General features: G+C 41.9%; 1 non-coding gene across 1 annotated transcript; it reads right to left on the minus strand.

Annotated features, from left to right (window-relative positions):
• Positions 1-7,102: 7,102 nt before the first annotated feature.
• On the minus strand, positions 7,103-7,175 carry TRNAA-CGC (transfer RNA alanine (anticodon CGC)). Its single transcript has one exon. It is a non-coding gene; the product is annotated as a tRNA-Ala (tRNA).
• Between the last annotated feature and the right edge of the window lie 14,182 nt (positions 7,176-21,357).

A 21,357-nucleotide genomic window follows, 5' to 3' on the forward strand; every position in this document is an offset into this window, starting at 1 on the left:
GAAACACAAAAGGGTGTGCTGATTGAGCCGGTGTTCACTTTCTACAGTTCGTGGCTCTGTGCTTTCAGGCCCAGTTGGAAGCATTTCGATAACACCATTGGGCCCCATTTTCCTCTTTGGGCCGCAGAGGAAGGCTACCTAGCACAGCAGGCCCAGAAGAACTTTTCTTCACCTTTCGCTCCTCGTCTCCAGTTTGAAAGAATTCGAGAATTCCCAGCTGTAGCCAGCAGCTATTATCTTGCTGTATCTGGGAGGAGAGTCTGGTTCCATGGCTCCAAAAGCAGCATAAATCAAGGTTTCTGGGAGAGGGTTAAGAAAGGGTGTTCAACAGCTGCCGCCATGGGAGGGGCTCATACATAGCCCTGCACACGGCCACACACGCACACACGGTTTGTCTTGGGCCCGGTTCCCTTTGCCGCCACAGGTGATGCTCTCCCCTCCCCAGCCCCCTGAGGTACACAGTATCCTCTCCTCCCCTTCACACCACCCTCAAAACCTGCTTTCTGAGAAGAAATTTTAAAACTCATCCGCTTACAGGGTATACGGTTGATAGGATACAATGGGGCTGCTCACCCAGGGGTAGGGGTATTTAAACAGGGATCAAAGCTTTAAACCGAAGGCACAGGGCTCTAAAAACTGTGGAATTCCAGGCATTTGCCAGTGGGAAGGGAGTGTTTAAACTGAGGGGCAATGAGGCCTTTTTAGGTACACCTGAAATCACATCATGTAGACAGTTGCTTATATGTTAGGCTGGCGCTGCTAACAGTCAACACCTCCCTAGCCACACCTCTGCACTCTGGCACACAGCCACTTTGTCTCCTTCTCTTGCAGTGTATGACTCCTTTGTGGGACAGAGGGGAGGGGAGGCGCCAGGCACACTGATCCCAATTCTCCCAAATGTATAAGCTATGATCAGAGAATGAATTATGGTCCTTTGGGAAAGAGTGTTCATTCATTCAATCCCGGCCAGCAGGCCAGTGCAATGTAAATGGTAACTTTGTAAGTTGAAAGACTTAAAGCCATTTTGAAAATTGCATAATAATCCCAGGTAGAATTTGGCTCTATGCGTATGGAAAATTAATAGGCCCGGCTGAGATGCTTGCATTATGAGTTGTGGATGGATAGCCTCTCCCCAGACCGGGACTATGCTTTGCCCTCTCTAAATCCACAAAATGTACTGAGGTTCTCGCAAGTTAGAGTTCAAGACTTTGAAAAAAAACTATTGAGATTTTTATTTGTGGCATCATGTTGATTGCTGCAAATAAAAAATTATTCTATTCTGTCTTCGTTTGTGTAAGGAATATTGATCTAGATTCCTAACATATTTCTTCATACCCCTAGTCCATTGAGTTTCGTTTTTTTTTTTTTTTTTTTTTGATTGGGCAGATATACTATATGTCTATCTAACATTTTGTCTCTATTGCATAGGAGAGTCGGTTTTCTATTAAAATTTAAGGGGTTTGTAGTTTGGTGATCGAGAAGACGGTAGCTTTAAATCTAAAGGCTGGTGACGCCTGAGGCACAGCTTTATGTGCCACATGGCAATCCACGAATACTTTGTTTTGCTTTGAATTATTGTGTCCCCCAAAACACAGTGGTTCAGGTAATGTAATATATTTATTTTGCTGTATGGTGTGTAGAATCTATAAGTAATTTTACTAAGCTCTTTCTGGGTCTTTATGCTCTGGAACCTGGGTCCCCAATAGGTCAATAGTTGGTCTCTAACCATTGACCTCTCACGTGTTTGCTTCCCTCAAGGTCCTCTCCCATCCCCACAGCTCCCTGGATTCCCAGCAACACATGGGAGGAAGTCAACAGCCAGCCACCGCCACAGACAGCAACTCATACTTTCAGCGGCCTCGTCCATCCCACTTCCCAAGCCTCACCCACAGTCCTAAGTCCTGGGGAATTTCAACAGTAGCATCTCATATGAAAAGGCCATCCCCACCCCTACCCCTAACTCTATAGCTATTGTAAAGTCTATCCATTAGGAACTGTGTTCTTGAGAGGCAGTATGGTTGGGACCTGTAGCCGAAGGAGGGGAAGAGCAGTACCAGACCATTCCATACCTTACCAACCAAGCCCAGAGTCTGCTATACTTGTTGTACCAACACCTGGGGTGACCACTACATTTGCCACATTGGGTAGCAAATGTATGTTTACTTTTTTGTCTCTACCATGACTTGTGAGCTTTAGATGCGCAGGAGTTCATATTAATATCAGAAAATAAAAATAATATTAAGTAAAGTGATCCTTCACTACAGACTGTTTGAGAAGTATTATGCTAAGTATGTGCACGGTGCTTTGGCCCATGGTAGTCACTGAGTAAATGTTTTTAAATAAAGCCCTGATATGCTTTTCTTTACAAAAATAAATTCCTGCATTCCCTAATGATAGAGAGTTCCTATTAAAATCACAAGGCATAAAAACTTTCCAATAATAGGTAGCCCATTTGAGGATAAATGTCTAACTAAAAGATTTCTCCTACAAAAAGTATCCCACAGGGACACTCTTCTTCCGTGGCTCGCTCTTATTCAAGCAATACTCAGAAGTCAGTAAATATGGTTTGCATGAGATTCTGCATCTCAGTAGAACTTGGTGTAAATTACAGATTGGAGGTTGAACTCCACTACCTTCGTGTTTTATTTTCTCCATTATTTCCCCCCCTAATTTATGTCATGTTTTCTGTTGTAAATGAAAGAGATGCTAGCCTGTGTACCAAAACATAGCAAACATACCAAAACAAAGCAAGATGATAAGATCCAGAGGGAAGTACTGCTTCCTTGGAATGCCTTCATCTCATTCATTCTTATAACATGTCAGAAGTATAGCAAGTCTCCCCTGCCATAAATAAATTGTATGTCATTACTCAGAAGATTTAAGCTCTGTTGGATGTCTCCAGTCATTCCCTAACTGCTGTTAAACTTATGGTCAATGTCATATGGTTTGTTAGCAGCTTTTTGTCTGGTATTGTTCTGAAGTTGTTTCATGTGGGAGTGCCCTGTCTTCCCAAATAGATTGGAATAATTGAAAGAGCAGAGGACCAGCAGTCGAAAGAGCTGGTTTCTAGTTCTCGTTCTGCCACTCTGAGCATTGTGACCCTGAATCAGTAGCTTAACATCTCTGAACCGCAGCCTCCTTAACTGTAAATTGAGGATGGCGGACTACATGCTCTCTAAGGTTCCTCCTACCTCCGACAGTCCGTATTTCTATGACTGTGAACTCCTCGAGGGAAGGGTTCTTATACTTCTGTACCCAGAATCTGGAGCAGTGCCTAGAATGTATAGTAGGGCCCCAATACATATTTATTGAATGAATGGCTGAATGCATCCCTCACAACACAGACCCCAGAAATGGCTCCATAGGAGATTCTCAAGAAATATTTGTTGATTCATCAGTGCGCTTCTTAATCAAAGTACTGTGTACAGATGTAGAGAACAAACGTATGGACACCAAGGGGGGAAAGTGGCAGAGGGGCGTGGGGTGGTGGTGGTGGGATGAATTGGGAGATTGGGATTGACATGTATACACTAATATGTATAAAACAGATAACTAATAAGAACCTGCTGTATAAAAAATAAAATAAAATTCAAAAAAAAAAATCAAAAAACAAAGTACTGTGTACAACATTTAAAATCTAATTTTTCTCCTAACGAGAAGCACAGTAATGCTTGTTGTAAGCAATATTGCAAGAGTGGAGATATAAACAGACATACTTCTGTTGTATTTTATCTCCAGAAATCTAAGTCAGAGACTTTTGTAATTAAGTCATTAAAATTTTTAAATAACTGAGGCTTTGATGTTGACTCTTTAAGATTGTAAACTACTAAAGGTAAGAGACTATGTTTACCTAAATCTTAGTGTATGGGGGTCTAACAAATTATTATATTGTTTGGAAATTATGGTAATAAACTTTTGGGAGTGTTTATTATTAATTTTTCCCTGTTGAAAACCTGTGTCAATCCTATCTATGGAAATCTTTCTGAAATGTATTACATATTTCCCTGCCTTAGTAAACAAAGTATGTGAAATCTAATCTAATCTATTCTTGATGCTCTGTTATATCTTATTCAATTTTTGTACTATGTTACGAATCTACAGAAATGGTGAGACAGTGAGCGGAGTCTGTACTGGGCCTACTACACATCATGAAACTTGCTTTCTTAAAAACAACAACAGGAATCCCCTGTAATGATTTGTCCCTTCCTCTTTAACATATGATATAGAATGCATAGATGCATGCCCTCCTGCGTTAGTCTGCTTTTTACAAATTATAATTCTGGGGTCAAAGGCTAAATTAGCCCTTCCTGGGATGTTCCTCTGGTTTTAGCACTAGTAACTTCAACCTCTCAGTCGATTTCAACCCACTCTCCGGTTTACTTGCTTTAACTTATGTTGCAACACAGTGATCACAAGAGTCCGCTCGGCATGGTGGAATGGGCATAGGTTGCAGAGTTCGATAGTCCCAAGTCCAGATTTTAGCTCTATTACTTACTAGCTGGGGGACCTTGGACAAGCCGCCTTACCTGGCTGAGACTTCACTTACAAAATGAGGATTAAAAGCTTAACCTCGGTTGATAAATGGATGAATAGATAGATCCATGTGATAATACAAGTATAATACAATGCTAATTGTAGAATATAGGTAGTCAGGATACTAGTGTCCACTATAATATTCTTTCAGCTTCTCTATATGCTAGGAAAAATATAACCTTGAAAGGTCTTTGAGAGACTAGAGATAAAATAGGTAAAGCTTCTGGCACGTTGTAGGTATTCACATTATCCTGTGAACCTTAAGACTATTTCTTTTAAAGGCCATCAAAGCCAGGTTTGTTTGTTTGTTTGTTTGTTTGTAATAAACATTAATTAGTTTTTTATTACCAACGTCTGTAGAACAGTCACTATGTTCTAATTACTGGTGACATAGTGATGAGGGCAAAATTTTTGCCCTCATGACCCTTATCCAGTTTTGTTTCGGTTGTGAGTTCATTGCCAGGTTTACCACGATGCCAGCATTGGGAACGCCAGGTTATCAAGGTTTCACATGATTCGTAAGTTTGAAGGGGGCATATGCTCTCAGAGGGTCTCCTTTAACTTCACAATCTTGGCCCCAGCTCAGTCCTCCTTCAGCCTCCCTTAAAACAGGTCCACGTGGAGGGTATAAGAGCTAAGCAGTGTTCAGTGATGGCCAGAGTCCAGCAAGAGACCTGCCACAGGCCCAGGAATTCTCAGACACCGATTTGCCTTTCCATTTCCCAGGGCTTAACCTCTGTCGTTTGGCCTCCCCAATTACAATTACATTTCCAGGCCTTTTTTTTTGGCCTTACCCTCAATTCCCAGCCTTGGTAATGGCTCGTATTTCCTGGATGTAACTACAGGAGCTCAAATTCACTTCTGAAAAAAAAGTTTTCAAACTTGAGCTTGCAGCCAGATCTACCCCAGATTTAAACTTCACAGTCATACTCACATACACTCATACCATTTCTAATTTACCATTGTAGGGAAATATCATGCTGTATTTACTTTTCTTGTTTTCTGTTTAATACTAGGCAATGAATTGACTCTTCTTCAGAGGAAAAAGGCCAATGATATCCTGACAACCGGAAACAATGCCAGTCCCTCAGCTGATAGTCTGCATGTGGAGGGACAACATTTACCCCGCAGATGGAAGGGAAAGTTCATCTTCCTCGGCATAACTGCTCCTATGGCAAAAAGATCATTTAATCCCATGCAAGCAGCTAGATAAGATGAAAATATAAAGCAGGATTCTGTGCTTCTAAATCACCTGGGGTTTATCAGATGCCCCTACACCACTCAAGGATCGGAAAGCCTGGGACAGTTAAACAGACACATCAAAGAATGAAGGATGGATTTGCCTATTGTCCTTTTGTATATTTTCACAGAGGTGATTTAGTTCTTAACTCTAAAATGAGGAGAACAACAGGTTATCTTTCTATGAACAGTTGTGTTCACAACTGAAGCAGCCATGATTCTGAAATCCAGGGAGAAGTTCTCTCTCACTTTACTTTTGCTGCAAATAGAACTTGTAATATTACTGATTACTTTAACACATTCATAGTGTCATTAATACTAAAAAAAAAATTTAAGCCTGCCGAGTTTCCTCATCCCTATGCTAATATTACTGTGGATTCTCAAAACTGAGGCAATATATCCATTCATACCATTCTTCTGTAGAATTTGATCTTCGGGGGTGTTTGAATCCAACAAACAGGGATTAAAGTAACGTTAACACACAGTGCAATTGTGTGACCTGACAACAAACCTCTTGATCTGAGAAGGAAGGGTCAAGTTTTCCGGACTACCTGATAATCCCAGTTAAATTGTCTCCTTTTAGAATCTCTTACATTTGTTTAAGACTTCATTCTTCTTACAAAGGGCTTCCCCATACCTTATTTGGATTGTTCTTCCCAACAGCCCTCTGAGATAGACCAGGCATGCAAATATTATTACCCCCATAACATTGATGAGAAAACCTCTGAGATTCAGAGAGTAAAGTGATGTTCCCAAGGTCACACAGCAGGTCAGCAATGAAGACAGGACCATAACCCAAGTCATACACCTCCAATACCTCCCAAACTAAAAAATCCCAACAAGCCATGTGGCAGTGGTTTAAAACCTAAATGTCATAGGCAAAAACTTTTGAATGTTATCCAGATGTCTCTGAAAGCCTCACGGGAATCAATACTCACCTTAAAGAGCCAGGCATGAAAAATGACATGTTATGAAAAACATGCCAATTTGGGATTTACTAGATGAGAGAGTAAAGTTGGGGACAACAGAGGCAGGGCCAGGTTTCAAACAGAATATTTCTTGTGCTCTTCGATTCACTGCAAGCAATGACCTTTGCACAAGATAGAAAAGGTACAATGCTGGCAGTAGAAAAGTGAGTTTGTGTCATATAATTCACTCAAAATTTGTGAAAAAACTGGAAGACATTTTGGAAATCACCCCTGCAGTTTGATTTTTTTTTTTAATGTTTATTTATTTATTTATTTAGGCTGTGCCAGGTCTTAGTTGCGGCGTGCAGTCTTCTTAGTTGCGGCATGCGGACTCTGAGTTGCAGCACGCATCAGGGATCTAGTTCCCTGACCAGGGATCAAACCCGGGCCCCCTGCATTGCGAGTGCAGAGTCTTACCCACTGGACCACTAGGGAAGTCCCTGCAGTTTGATTTTAAATGTTTGGAGAACCTTTTCTTCCTTGTAAGTGAAAAACCTAAGATGGTTCAGGGGAAGTCTCTCTGTTCTACTTTCATCATGTTATCAGTAAGGTAAATGAAGAAATCAAATTAAGTCCACATGAAGTAGCCTTTGAAAGCATCTGAATTGCACTTCCTCATGCCAGCAGAATTTGACAGCTAATTATGGGGACCATAGATGATACAAAACTCAGAATTTCTCAAAATGTAGTAGTAACGCCTGGGTAGGGAGGACTGGTTCATTACAGGAAATTCACAGCTTCCCTCAGGAAAAGTGGTTCCATGGGTCAGAGTCAGGCCTCATGCTTGGAATTAGGGGGTTCAGGTCTGACTGAAGCCCTCTTCTTCCTGCCTTGCTTTTACAGACTGAGAGGAGCACTAAGTCCCTCAAAGGAGAGCTCCCCACAGGAAGGAAAAGTTAGCCTAAGAGGGAGCTAAACCAATGATGCTGAGTTGCCAGAATCCCTCCACAGGCCACCCAAGCAGTGAAGAAATTCATGGAGAGAAAGAAAGAAAGAAAAGACCCACAGCCGTGAGCAGAGCCAGCTGGGAGGGATGTTATTACTTTATTTCTGTTTTCTTAACTATGTGTGTGTGCATGTGTGTGTGTGCACGTGTGCGTGTGCATGTGTGTTGAGGAGGAGGGAGGATTGATTGCAGAAAACGTCTGGATCCACAGCACTCAAGATGGAAACTTTTGTTGATATAACTTCTCCTAACGTTCCTACACCTTCCTTCCCTTCTCCTCCATTTCCCCAGTGGCTATCAAGAGCTGTATATATCTGACCACAAAACCCAGTCAGTTCAAGTCAAAAATGCAGCCAGCCATCTGGATTGACTCAAACTCTGTCTACACACACCAATTGGCTTGGGGGTAAAAAAATGTAATTCAGTGGAACAACTGGTTATTTTTAAAACAACGAGTTGAATTCAGACAACCATCCAATTAGTTGATTTCAAAATGCCTGTTTGGCGACATGAAAAGGGTTATTTTCAAAGGGCTTGTGTGTGCATAAACAACCTGAATGCTATTAAATTGACGAGCTATTTTGGAATCAAGTAGATAAGGCCAAAGCGGCTGGACTGTTTATAAAGGGGAAACAACGTGTTAGGGTAGCAGAGTCCGTCAAGCGCTCCAGAGGGTGACACCTTCTGTTGGAAGGATGAAGTCTTTCACTTGACAGCAGCATAACCATACCCCTCTTTGTAGAGGCAAGCACCTCATTCTTTTTTTAGGGAAACCTCCTGTGTGCCTTCTTCCTGGACGTGCCATGCTAGCCAGAAGGCCAAAGATTCAAATAGACCCTCAAAGGCAAATGCGCTTCGGTTAGCTATTGCCTCATAACACATTTCCTAACGCACACAGAGATGTTAACTCGATTCTCTCTCCCCTGTTACGGGTTTCAGTCTCACTACATACAGCAAGGAAGCCTCGTCTGAGCCATTTGACCCGATTCATGAAGAGCTGGGCCAGTTTAAACGGCACAGCTGTATCTCCCTGAGCTTTTCTCCCCCCTGAAATGTGAAAGTTCTTTCCCCGTGTTACATGGCTAAGAAATGATTTAAGAAAAAAAGGGGGGACGAAGGTCTCCTCCTGAAGAGAATTTTATTTGCACTCCCCATGCTTTGTCATAAAGGGCATTCAACTGTGTTAATCATATAAGAAGTTTTAGAGAAGCTCTCTTTTTCACATTAGGCTTAAAACATCACCCCTGAGGGGGTGCTGATGGCCCCCTTAGAAAAGATTTCTTTTACATCTAAGACAAAAAGGACTTCAGCAAACGTTTGGAGTTAAATGAGTGGTGCCTAAGTGCTGACTCTCCATCCCCAGTGACAAGCATTTACTAAGTGAAACTTTTGTTACTGCAAATGTCTTACTTGGGTGTGTCTTAATCCCGAATGTTGTGGAGGTTTTGTTTTATTGTGTGTGTGTGTGTGTGTGTGTGTGTGTGTGTGTGTGTGTGTATGTGTGTTTTTTTAAAAACATTTATTTTATCAGAAAGGATTCTCACAATGGAAGCATTCACTGCCATGGCTGTGGCTGAGTCTTTACGTTAAGACTGGTTAAGCTGCCCCAGGTAGAAGTGTTTGCACAGCTACAGAAGTATAGAATCACAGCCCCCGAGTTGGAAGGGGGCCCATTAAGGCAGTCCTTGCCTTCAGGCATCCAGGCCAGAGGAATAGCCACCCTTCTCTTTAAGATCTCCAAAGACAAAAACTCCACATGTCGTTCTTTTATTATAAGAAGTGTGAACTGTAAAACATATTTACAAGGGAATGATATTATAATCCATCTTTAAATTATTTCCTTTTTTAAACATTTGCTTTCCCAAGCTTTAAAAAATTAATACAGTAAAGTTTCCTTTCTCCTGTGACAAAAATCCATTCAATAGAAGCATTTCTCCTCTTTTTGAGGATCCACATGGGACATTTCTCTCAGGAAATTCTACCAGAAATCGTTATGTTTCTCCTAAAAAGCAGGTTTGCTTTTATCTTATAGATGCTCTGAATCAAGAGATGTTTCCTTTCTCCCTTTGACCGTTGGAAAGCTTAGAGCCAAATGTGTAATCGATGAACAGGACCCTATCCCAGCTTCACCCATTTTACTTCCCTTATTTTTTCTTCATCCAAATTTCTTCACTTAGTTGTGTTTTTTGTTGCTGTTTCTGGGCTTTTTGGATTGGTCTGTTTTGATGTGTGTAAGCAGTTTCGTGAAACAATTAAGATCAGCAGAGGCTCTGGATCCCAGCTCCACCTTTTCCTAGTTTAACCTCTCTGAGTCTCAGTTTCCTCATCTGTAAAATGGAGATAACAATTCTACTTTCTACCTCAGGGGGTCGTTGTGGGCATCAAATAATAAAATACACGAATAGTGCCAAGCTGATAGAAAGCACTTTCATTATTAATATTATAACCGTGCTACCTTAAATCATTTTGGGAGCAAGCAGGGCAAAAAAATAATTACTTATTCCCCAAATCAAAATTTCAGTCTTTTATCCCGCTTCTCCTTCTGTCTTTTGTATGAGTTGTCTTTCAAGTGAAATCATTTGATGTTTCACATTTTGATGGAAACTCCTTCTACTACCTTACAGGAGAGTGCTTCCCAAACTTGCTTGATCTTAAGAATCAGCAGAAGCATTTATTAAAAATACAGATTCCTGGGCTTCCCTGGTGGCAGAGTGGTTGAGAGTCCACCTGCCAATGCAGGGGACACGGGTTCAAGCCCTGGTCCAGGAAGATCCCACATGCCATGGAGCAACTAAGCTCATGCGCCACAGCTACTGAGCCTGCACTCTAGAGCCTGCGGGCCACAATTACTGAGCCCTTGTGCCACAACTATAGAAGCCCACACGCCTAGAGCCCGTGCTCCGCAACAAGAGAAGCCACCACAATGAGAAGCCTGCGCACCACAACAAAGAGTAACCCCGCTCACCACCACTAGAGAAAGCCCACGCACAGCAATGAAGACCCAATGCAGCCAAAAGTAAACTAAATAAAATAAATTTAAAAAAAAATACAGATTCCTGCTCTTGGACACCTAAAATTATTGCGTGAACGAGCAGTCCAAGCTCCGATGTTTCTGGGATTGACATGTTCTATATTGGCTTTGATCATCAGCTTTTTGTGCAGTATATGCCACATTGTCTACACTTTTCTCCAAGAATCTAATCACAAACTTCCAAACTTGTTTTCTATGTAGTGAGTGCCCCACTAACTTTTTTTTTTGGTTTTCATATTTTTCCTTCAGTGACTTTTTGCACCACTTATTTTTATTCTTTTACTTCCGGTCCTGCCACATGTTCGAGCCTATCTTTTTCCAACTCCTGTTGCCCCTTCTTCGTAATAGCACGTCCTTCCCTACCCGTCACCCGCAACACTCCTTTGGGTGAAGTATATCAGAGCTACGGTTGTTTGTTTGTATCTTTTTGTGACTGAAGGTATATGGACATTACCAGAAAAACAGTTACTCGGTAACCATTCCAACCCCTTCTTTGGGGAGAAAAACATCTGCTGCCTTCTTTTATTTTATTGGCCTGATTGATGGCTCTACAACACAGCGAAGAAGCAGCTCCACCCACCACAAGCTCTTCATCCTGCTGGGGAAGCCATACATAGTTGAGAGACCAAAAAGTGCAAGGAAAAAAAAAAAGATTGTATCCGCCTTCCTCTGTTTTCCATGGATAAATGCCAAATCCCTCATACTTAAACTTTTCCCCCTTCCTTTACTTTGCCTCCCAGTTTTCCTTTGAATGAATGAATAAATTGTCCACCCCTCCAAATCTTCTCAATAATCTACCTCTATAGCTCATTCCAGTGTTTAATCACCTTGACGAAAGAAAGAAAGGAAGGAAGGAAGGAAGAAAGAAAGAAAGAAAGAAAGAAAGAAAGAAAGAAAGAAAGAAAGAAAGAAAGAAAGTCTTGCTTACTAAAATCCTAAAAATCTCTCCTGCTTTATCTTAAGACTATTTGGGCTGTTTCCCCTTGTTACATGTGTGTTGCTAGGATAGTACAAGTATTTTCAAGATGAATTCTCTGCCAAAAGATCTTGCCACTGAGTCATCACCAACCTCATCTTTTTAAAAACATGAGCAAGTCTCAGCAGCGCTTCATTCACGTTAGTAAACATTACCTAGGGAAAGAAAGAACAGCCTTCAAGAACATGACATCATCATTAAAAATAAATGTTTACTGAGTCCCTACTCAGTGCATAGTACTGTTAGCCCTACAGATATAATAAGCACCTGCGTTAGGCACACCTGCACACACACGTACGCCGGTGTGCTAAATCCAGAGAAGTGGCCCACACTAGAAGGATTATTGGAATTCCAAGGAAGGAGCAGTTCTGCCCAAAGGGCCCCGGTGGTCACAAAAGGTAAGACTCCAAGCCCTGAAGAAAGAGTAGCAGAGAGCCTGAAAGAATTAATGTGAACAAAGACCAGGAAACAGGAATGAAAATAGTTTGGGGGGAAACAATTAGGAGACCGTTTGACGGGAGCAGACAGCTTCTGTAGACTGGAACACGAGTGGGAGATAATAATGGAGCGGTAGACCTTAGTCTGCTTATAGAGGGCCTTGAATGCTAGGCTAATTAGTGTAGCCTTATCCTATAAGCAATAAGGAGCGCCACCGTCACAGATAAAAGAAAGCAGGAGAACACTGGGGCTTCTGGGTACCTTAAAGGAAAGGAAGCAGGGACACTGATTACAAGAACTTTGTGAAATGGCTTGAGTTTGCATAACTGTTCTCCGTATTGGTGACTTTCTTATTCCCTTGAAGTAGCAACACTGTTTGGGAGGGCAGCAAGAAGAGGATAAGGGGAGAGATTACAGCCGACCCCCAAAGGAAGTGAAAAGGACCCTAAGAAATGGAATAAGTGGTGGTGGTGGTTTTAAAAGTAGAAAAATAGACAAGGAAAATCTCCGAGGCTCACAGAAGGGATAAGAAATGCTGCATATTTGGAACCAGCAGAGGACTGCAAAATGCCTTTGAGGGCTTTGTAAGGAACCCTAGGTATTTTCCTACCAGCCAAACTTTTTCAATAGTATATCTCATGCTAATTTAGGGAAGGGGACTTAAATTGGCATTGTTAAATGAATGCACCATTTTGTGAACCCCAGAGAACTCCGAGAATATTCTGTAAATACTACCTTGTTGAACTAAGTGGGATTGACTAGGTATGAGGTAACATCTTAAGCCCCCTAATTTGAAAGCACTGCTTGGGCCATAGTGGCTCCCCATTTCCTCACTCAGATTTGATGCAAACGTGAAATAAAATTCTTTTCAGTCAAGAGTTGACTGTGCCCTGCTAAGATATGCAGTTGATTTGGATAATCAAGTACTGCTCTCTGCTCTCTTCCTAATTCAATATGGCTTCAGTATTGCGAATGGGCAGTTGTCTGTCCAGGACCACTTGGAAAAAGCTTCTGTCTCCACTGATCTTCATTTCCAGCTGAGCTGCTCTCTCTCGGTTCTAAATGCACCCCTCCCCCCTTTGCAAGTAGGGGATCACCAATGTTTACCTGACAGGGCACAAAGTGATTGGGAAAGACCCTGTTACCTCTTTCCATCCACTCTGCCCATTAGTCAAGAAGACAGGAAACACTGCTTTCCTCACTGACTTTCATGACCATTTTGCACCGGGTACATGCTAGATATTCAATGGTATTTGCTGAACAAATGAATGAATGAATGCCGGGCACTATCCTAGGTTCTGGGCATTCAGCAGTAAAGAAGAAGAAAACATACAAAAATCCCCACTTTTATGGAGATTATATTGTAGTGAGAGAAAAGAAGGAACCATAAGGTTCCAAGTTATATCAGACACAGCACTGAGCACATGGTAAGAACCCAATAGATATGTGGTGAAATGGGACACTCTAATATAATAATGCATCTACTTTATGTTTCTCTGCCTCCTCAGTCTCATTAAAAAACTTATTATCCGGGGCTTCCCTGGTGGCGCAGTGGTTAAGAATCCGCCTGTCAATGCAGGGGACACGGGTTTGAGTCCTGGTCTGGGAAGATCCCACATGCCGCGGAGCAACTAGGCCCGTGAGCCACAACTACTGAGCCTGCGCGTCTGGAGCCTGTGCTCCGCAACAAGACAGGCCGCGATGGTGAGAGGCCCGCGCACCGTGATGAAGAGTGGCCCCCGCTCTCCGCAACTGGAGAAGGCCCTCACACAGAAACGAAGACCCAACACAGACAAAAATAAATAAATAAAATAAAGAATTATTAAAAAAAAAAACTTATTATCCTCAAAAAGTTAAGAATATAATTACCATATGATCCAGTAATTCCTTTCCTAGGTATATGTCCAAGAGAATTGAAAGCAGAAGCTTTAACAGCTGTTTGTATACTAATGTTCATAGCAGCATTTATGCATACAAATAGAATATTATTCAGCCTTTAAAAGGAAGGAAATTCTGACACATGCTACAACTGGATAGACCTTGAGGGCATTATGCTAAATGAATTAAGCCAGCCACAAAAAGACAAATACTGTATGATCTCACCTAAATAAGGTGTCTAGAGTAGTGACGTTCATAGAGACAGAAAGTAGAATGGTTGGTTGCCAGGGGCTGGGAAGAGGGAGGAATGGAGAGTTTACCACATAATAGGTATAGAGTTTCAGTTTTACAGGATGAAAAAGTTCTGGAGATCTGTTGCCCAACAATGTGAAAATACTTAATACTACTGAGCTGTACACGTAAAAATGATTATGACGGTAAATTTTATGTTACGTGTATTTTACCACAATTAAAAAAAATTTAAGCACTTATTAAACCTCTTTTTGTGAGAATTGTTCAAAGATTAACAAACCCAAACCCTTTGCTGGAGTTTACATTGTAATACAGACCCTTCATGATGTGGCCAGGCGTGTCAAGGCCATACAGACAAGAGAACACAAACATTCAGCCCAGATATGGAGAGGCAGCTGGATATTTACATTACCTAACAGAGCAAAGGTGAGTGCATTTTGGGATGGAAGGACGGCAGGCTGTCCACACAGCGTGATTTGACTAGATGCTGCTCGTGATCCATTTCTCAAAAATCTATCAACGCCACTGCTTGTCATACAGTCCAAAATTATAGTCCTTTCTTTCGAATCTTGAAGGGTTAGGATCTTCCACAATTCCTAATGAGTAGGCAAATAACCCAAGAAGGGACAAGACTGGTTTTCAGCTAACAGTTTGCTTCTTGTTTTTTATTACAGGGCTCCAGGATGAGAGAGGAAGAAGTGGGGGAGGAAAGGAGATGGGTGGGCAACCAGATCAACTTCCCACTTTCACACTCAAGTGGAGGAGGCAGGGAGGCAAATCCACATTCACAGAGGCTTACAGGGGCTGTTCTCCCCTCGAATAATGGAGAGTAAAGGAAAACCATTTCTAAACAGTAGCACTGACCAGCTTCCAGAGGTAGTGATCTCCATTCCTGCTACCAGAAGTGCTCTAGCAGACGCGGGGGTGGGGAAGGGGTATTTCTCCTAACTCTACATTCTATGCCTCTCTTAACAGAGACAGGTGGGTGAACCTCCTTTACTTCACCCCACAAGCACAGTCACACCTCATTCCCTCAGGGGACACCAACTGTGTGTGAGAGATTCTAGAGACAGATGGATCTCTTTGCATTCTCCCTGAGCAAGAAGTTTGCTGGGCAGGATTCTTTAAACCACATCGCAAATGCATTTTTATCTCCGTAAAGGAAAAAACTGTTTTTAAGGACTTCAGCACATTGTTTATGAGTCAATGGAAACTGCTAATAACAAATGGGTCTTATCTATTCACGAAAGCAAGTCTCTGAGAATCTCTCTTGGGAACCACTGTGAACAGTTAGTTTGAGTTATTGTACACATAGACTTCAACTAATAAAAGGGCATGTTTTAAAACATTCCAGAATTCCAACCTGTCACTAATTCACATTGGTCTGCTTGCCTCCACCCCCATTAGTCCAAATAGATGAGATTTTGCTGAGGCAGATTTTCAAGTAGTTTGCAAGTGGTAAAGAAAAAGAAGGGATTTCTCTCACCCTCTCTCTTAATTTGAGACACATTGTTTGACATCTCACTATTAGGATCAATAGGTGACAATTTTTCCCAACTTGTTATTTACCTTGGTTCTCACTAGAAAGTTGCGTTACAGCAAGAATGGGCACTGACGTTCTTGCAGAGTGCCAAACAGATTTTTCTTTGACTGACTCTCTTTTGGTTTCACGACAGTTATAAAGCTAATGTCAAATTAAATTAGCTTTCATTCATTTGTAAACATGAAGCCCAAATGCTCATCAATAAGATAACTTAGAGGTATCCTAGAGGATGCTCTGGCCAGTCACTCTCTTTGAAACATCTCTTTGGATTGCAATGATACCTGTGATGTGTTATTTTTGAATATTTTCTAAGATCACCAAGCTATAAATGCATGCTCAGAAAAAAGTTAACCATAAGCTATTTAACAGACATGTAGAAAGAGAATATTTAAATGAGAATTTCATTTTTCTAATCCGATAAAGAGCACTTCATCTCTAAAGAATGTGGAAGCCCATCATGCCAAGGGTTCTAGTCTTTATGCAGTAGTTGGAGTTTCCCAAGAAGACATCAAGCCAGGTTCAGAAGCTTTAAATAGGTCTCTGGTTCTGATTCTCTTCAATAGAAAAGGAGAGTCAAGACTTGGTGATAGGAGCTTACCTGGCGAGCAGCAGGTGAGAAATGTGACTGAGGGTCTGAGGCAGTTTGGTGCTAAGACGAAAGTACTCTGAACTGGGATTTGTAGCCCAAATACTTTATCACCCTTCACCTCCCAGCATGCACCTCATGAAATAAGCTTTAAAAGCTTACGAGGCAGGCAGCTTATAACAACAAAGGGATTCCCCTTCCAAGAAGTTTCCGGTCTGAGATGGCACACGTAGTACAGAAATATCCCATTGTTAACCGACGTAATATATGCACTAACTGAGGGATAGAAGAGCATAGGCATTTTAGCTTCAAAGGCAGAGTCAACGAATTTGAGATGCACAATCTTACAATTAAGACTTCAAAACCAATTTTCAAAGTACAAGTAGGTACAAGCCAGTAGAAGAGGGCTAAAGTAAATGCAGGATCAGTGATGCTGTGGCCAAAGCAGGTGGAAGCGAATCTTAGGGAGGCGCTTTTCTTATTTAAAAGGTGCTTTTTGCTACCTCGTCTATGAGGTCTTTCCTGTCCCTCACTCTTTCCCTGGCTACACTGGGCCACTCTTTCCTTTTGGTCTCTCTGTACACACTCCACCACATCACCCATAACAACTTACGGCATTTCTGTTTCCATGTCTGTGTCCCCACTGGACTTGAAGTACTTTGAAGACAAAGTCTTCTTATTCTTTTATGTGTCTTCATCACCCTAGCTCAGTACCTAGTACATAGTAGGTGCTCAACACTTTTTTTGAATGGATGATATCCCATAATACCCTGTGATGAAAAGAACCACAGCTAAATAAAAGTTCCTGTTAAACTTATGTCAAGCCAATTTAGGGCTCCACGGAAGAAAGAGAACTGTAAATTCCCAGCTCCTAAATCAAAGGTTGAAAGCTTGCTCCTCCCTAGCCATAGCTCCTTGATATGGCTCCTGATTAATAATCTGTTACATCCTCAAGAGGGGTCATTTTAAGGTAACACAGAGGCGCTCCCATGACCTATTGACCTTTTATATCACCAAAAAGGAGCTAACTTTGGGTCAAAGGATGGCAGAATACTTTGCTGTGATTCACATATTACCCAGAAACCTTTGGCTTCCTGGAATTCATAATAAAAATTCCAAATCCCCAGCAATAACTTTCAAACCCCACAATTCTTGCTAACACAGCAGAGTAACACTTGGATTCTATGCCAGGCCTCCTGACCTTTTGTTAATTGCAAAATAAACAGATCTCCAGTTTAGAGGGGCCTTCTCCTTTTATGGGCTCCCTGCAGCGTAGGCACTGCTTGAATGGTATTTATTTCGGCCATATTTGCTTTCCAACACTTGTTCAGAGCAAGAGGCAGGTGTCTGGGAGTGGAAGGAATAGGGATTGGAACAAGAAGAGAGAAGCAGGCGCCCTGAAAGTGCGGAAAGTGCCCAACTTATTCTTCAGAAGAGGCTGAGGTCCTAGAAGGATGTATGGAAATGAAATTTTATTTTAAAAATCTTCAACAAGTGTATCTGAGCCCCTACTCTTGTGTCTTCCCCTTCTCTTACAGAGCTCACTATGACAGAAGCAAAACAAAAAGCTGGGGGAGCCAAGAGGAGAGATAACTCTTCTCCTCTGGCCAGTGCTAGTGACTGGCATAGAAATGTGCTAGGGAATGGCTGCGGTGGCATCATGAAGACTGGCCACAGGTCGTGGATCTCCTCAGTTTTGCGGATTCAGAAACTTAATTTTATGTGTTGCTCTAGGGCTAATCAAGCTCCAAGGGACTGATCCATGATAAACCAGAAAGTCAAATATTGATATAAATGATAAACTAAAATTACTTTACTATGTATTTACTATATGCCAAGAAATGTTCTAAGTGCTCTATATTGAATTATCTCATTTAACACTCATAGCAACACTACGAGAAAAGTACTATCACCACCTTCATTTTTAAAGTAAATAAACAAAGATTCAGAAAGGTTAAGACTTGCCCAAGCTGGTCAAGTTAGGATTCTTATAAAAGTCTGTCTTATTCTAATGCCCATGTTGTTAACCTTACACACACAGTCACTCATTATTTTATACTGAAAAATAGTACTTGTTGGCTACTTTGTGCATTCTCTCCCTAAGAAGGAAGATAATGAAAACCGAGTTAAGTCCTGAAGATTGTTTGGTAAGTGTCAAAATCAGAACAAGGAGCTCAATAAATACCTTACGTGGATGACTAGTTAAGAGTCTCAAACTATGCCAGCCTAGTGAATTAGACTCCTTCACCCCTGCTCAATAGATTCCAGACCTTAAATCAATCAATCAGGACACTCTCCTCCAAAACGTCAATGATTAAGACCAACTCTGCCTTGCTGCTTTTTCTGTCCTTAAATACCCATATTTGGGCCCTATCTTTAACCTCAGTCAGTGACTAGGGTCTTAGATACTATCCTTGCTCAATTTCTGCCAACCTTTTTCTGAGAGCTGGATCCTGCTCTCCCTAAATCCTATGCCTCCACCATAAGGCTGCTCCTTTTACCAGATTGGCCCTTCGAGAACTCCTGATGACCAGAATTATACCTGAGTTAGCTATTTCCTTTGGACCACCCAGCTATCCTGACAAAAGTTCATTAATTTGTTCATTTAACTAATCTTTACTGTGTGCCTGCCATTTGCCAAGCACTGTGCTAGGCGCTTGAGGGACCAAAAGGAGGGACATCTTATGCCATCATGATGCTGATGTCTTGGGCTTGGGATATAGTACAAGAATCACCCAGGTTTATCAGTTAAGGTCTGGGCAGGAAACAGATGACATACTCAAATTGAGTACTGTAGGGAGAATTTCATAAAGGGGATATTTATAAAGCTGTGAGTAGAGTGTAGGAACCTCACAAGAGACAGAGTAGTACCCAGGAAATAGTAATAGCAGGGAGCTATCATTCACCCAAAGGGCCAAGGAGAGGGAACAGCGTGAAGAGTGTGGTTTTATAGGAGCTGTGGCCTTCAGGAGAGGGAAGCAGCTGCTGCCAGAACTCAACCCATCAAGAGAGAGCCTAGGGAATAAATACTCCAACTTCACTCTCCTTCCACCCTCCAATCTCCAGTTGGTGCCAAACACAACCAGAAGTCAGGAGGCAAGGGAGCCCATTAATGCAATCCAGATGGGTCAGCCTCCTGTGGCACAGAGTAGGGTGAAGGGCAGATCTGGATATCTAGTAACACTATGCAACTTGATTATTTCCTCCCTAGCCCCAATCTGCTCCTGAGAGCAGATTCCTTCCACTCCCTCCTTCCTGCTTACTCCATACGCCAGAGAGCACTTCTTACCATGCCACGTGAGACACCCAGTCTTACATTAAGTGAGTTTCCCAAAGACTCCATGACTATTTAGTGACAAAATCAGATCACAGACCTGAACTACTCACAATCCAATGTATTTCCTTCTACAGTACCTCATTCTCTGCTAATATCGTGATGATGATGATAGCTGTCATTTTTTGAACCCTTATGATGTGCCAGGAACTCTGGTCTTTTACATAGAATGCCTTGCTCTGAAAATAGTGTGGAGTCCATAGGTGTCTAATCTCGGGCAGGAAAAAAACCTGACTTCCAGTGGACAAGTGAGAATAAACACCAACTTCTTACCTTTACAGATAGTGGTACATTTTTATGGGTACCATTTCCATTCTGCCTCTGTCACCCTTCAATTGCTGTGTACCAGATGCAAAGAGGATGTGGTTAACACATTCTAATTATGGGCTCTAGGAAGAGAGCTGCTTTTATGGAATGCACTCCCGCTGCCGCTTTGGCTTCTGTTGCAGAGGCTGCTGAGTGTGCTAAATGCTCTCTCCAAATGCCCAAGGGGCACCCGCAGGATTTGAACATGCAAACAGAGGAGCTTAACTACGGATACTGAGAACTAGAATGATTCCATCTATAGCCTTAAAGTCCTGAAAGGCAAGGTTAAGTGTTTAAGGGAAAACTCCAATTGCACCTAAGGGTCAAGACAGTTTCATCAATGATTTGATATATCCATCTAGTTCAGTTCCCCAAAAGTTACAGAATCTGTAAAGGAATCCAATCTCTACTTACTAGACCTTCCTGGGGGAGTGGGTGCAGGGGTGGGGAGGTAGGCTGAACATAAGCCCAGTAGGAATTCCCCCATACACGCAGAGCAGCTAATCTTTGTTCACCAAATGTTTACCCAAGAGTATGTAAACTCCACCAGGTCAGGGATTTTTGTCTTGCCACCCCTTTCCATTGCAGTATCTCTAGCACCCAGCATGGTGCCTGATGTATAGTAGGTGCTCAATAAATATTTGTTAAATTAAAGAAGCTGAAGGTTTTTTCTGCCGCCCAAAGACTCCATAATAACTCCCAAGGTTATGTCAGTTGGAAATTGCTCTGGGCATCTGGAGGATACTGTCCCTCCCATTCTCTCATATACTGGAGTTTAACACTTAACCTTTGCCATAGCATTTTTTCCAATCGTGGTCAAAATAAGTCTTTTAGTAGCATTAGTTCAGCCCAAAGCTACTCAAATAAGTCGAGTGAATATCATTAGACCCACTTGAAAAAATTTAACGATTTACTCCCTTGTTTTGGATATCTTGGTGTTGTAGTTGAGTTTGAGAGACTCTTAGAAAAGAGATAACAGGCCAAACCTCACTTGACACCCAGTACCATAGTTAATGTTAACTGTTTCTGCACTAGTGAGCTTTTCATTATTCAATTGCTGCCCCAGCTCCAGAGATGTGGGGCAACTGACAAGATGGGTAATGAGCTTTCATTTTCTTTATACAAAGCCAATTAAGGAAGTGGGTGGTCTCCACTTATTTTGCACTTACTCCAGCTTATTCAGATCAGTAACCTTCTTTCTTCCTTTCAGATACATTCTTTCCTATGGCTGGAGACTCCGGGCCAGAAACAGAGCAAGTTTAGCTGCATTTATACTCTGTGTATTGCTCAGGGGAAGGACATGCCTGTTACACCAAGGATTTGCAAG

Source organism: Balaenoptera ricei, chromosome X, assembly GCF_028023285.1.
Source record: "Balaenoptera ricei isolate mBalRic1 chromosome X, mBalRic1.hap2, whole genome shotgun sequence".
NCBI classification, from domain to species: Eukaryota; Metazoa; Chordata; class Mammalia; order Artiodactyla; family Balaenopteridae; genus Balaenoptera; species Balaenoptera ricei.